This window comes from Pinus tabuliformis, chromosome 3_1 (assembly GCF_031772625.1).
Source record: "Pinus tabuliformis cultivar Carrire ecotype Pingquan chromosome 3_1, CPIR1, whole genome shotgun sequence".
NCBI classification, from domain to species: domain Eukaryota; kingdom Viridiplantae; phylum Streptophyta; class Pinopsida; order Pinales; family Pinaceae; genus Pinus; species Pinus tabuliformis.
In genome coordinates this window covers 724,464,756-724,466,594 of record NC_142301.1, presented here as the reverse complement: position 1 = coordinate 724,466,594, position 1,839 = coordinate 724,464,756, and positions in this window count along the sequence as shown.

Below are 1,839 nucleotides of genomic sequence, written 5' to 3'. Positions count from 1 at the left end.
GATTGTCAGAAAATGTTTAGTTTTGGCATCGTCTTGCCTTTTAGGCCTTTTCTTATCCCCTTAGCGTAGGCGGTTTCCTCTTTTCCTTTAAAAAACTAACAAAGTCTATTTTTTTCTCCAACAGATCAAAAATATGGCTTTATCTCCCACATATTTATTCCCTCACCATTTATCTTCAACTTAGTGGATACTTATCTAAATATCTAATTTTTAGATTAATGAGCTTCCCTTTCTGACAATTTCTAGCTTAAAAATCTTAATTATTTATTATAAATCTACATTCAGTTTTTCTTTCAGGTGCGCCCCAGCTATTTGGAACACTAGTTTTCAAAACATATAGCCATATAAATATTTACATGAAGAAGAGGGTCTAACAATTTCCCCCTCTGAAAATAACATTGTCCTCGGTGTTCAATTTATTATTACATGTCCAACTATTTTGAGAAAAACCCTTGGTATGCTTCATTCATAGAATCCTCCTTCTCCCACATAGCCTCCTTAGGAAAAAGTACTTCCATTGTAACTTAACTTGACCGACGACTTGATTTTGGAGCATGACCTCTCTCTAATTTAGAATATGGAGTGTCTCTGGTAGGAAGTCTCCTTTGGGTTCCACCTATATCGCATTCCAATCAACCACATGATAATTATCATGGACATATTTATTTAATAATGATAAATGAAATACATTATGCACTTTAATATGAGTGGGAAGAACTAGCTGATAAGATACAGGTCCAAATCTATCCAAGATTTCGAAAGGTCCATAGTAACACGGGGACAATTTAGCACAAGTTCTGGTTCAAAGTGTGCTCTTTTGGGGTTTTACCCACAAAAACACATGATCCAAAATTTTGAATTCCTTATGTACCCTTTTCTTGTCTGCAGAAATCTTCTATCGGTCTCGAGCTTCTTTGATATTCTGGCATATCATCCTCACCCAATGCTTCATTTCCTGCAATTCATCCGGTCCTAACCATATATTATCCTCTGATTAGTGCCAACTAAGAGGTGTATGGCATTTTCTACCATACAAGGCTTGAAAGGACTCGTTTTATTGCTACCTTGGTAGCTGCTGTTATAGGCAAACTCTACTAAATGGAGAAAATATTCCCATTTCGTAGGCTGGTGCATGACATAAATTCTCAGCATATCTTCAATGATCTTATTCATTATTTCTATTTGGCCATTTGTTTGTGATTGATAAGCAGAACTGAATTTCAGTTGTGTACCTAATCCCCCAAAGAGCGCTTTCCAAAACTTGGAAGTAAACTTTGGGTCTCTATCTGACACAATAGATTTTGGTATCCTCTACAGTCAAAAGATGTCCCTCATAAAAAATACTAACTATTTGAGTGGTCCCAAAAGTGGATGGTACAGGTATAAAATGCACTGCCTTCGTCAACACCTCTACTACTACTATAATAAAATCATGTTGACGTTTTGCTCGGGGTAATCCAGTAATAAAATCTATTGAAATGGATTCCCACTTCCACTCTTGTATGGGTAAAGGGTTCAAAAATCCCACATGATGTTGATGTTCTACTTTAACTTGCTCGCATTCCATGCATTTATTTAAACATTATGCCATGTCTCTTTTCATGCCTAGCCAAAATAATTTTTTTCTTAGTACAATCAACATTTTCTGGTATCCGGGATGACCTGGATAAGGTGTCTTGTGATATTCGTCTAATATTGTTTGTTTCAATGTAATATCATTGGGTACATATATCCTCTTTTGTTACATAAGTAATTTTTCCGTAGTTTTTGCATATCCATATACCCCTTTTTATTGAATTTTCTGCTGAAGTTCCTGATAATGAGGATCTTGGGGTATAG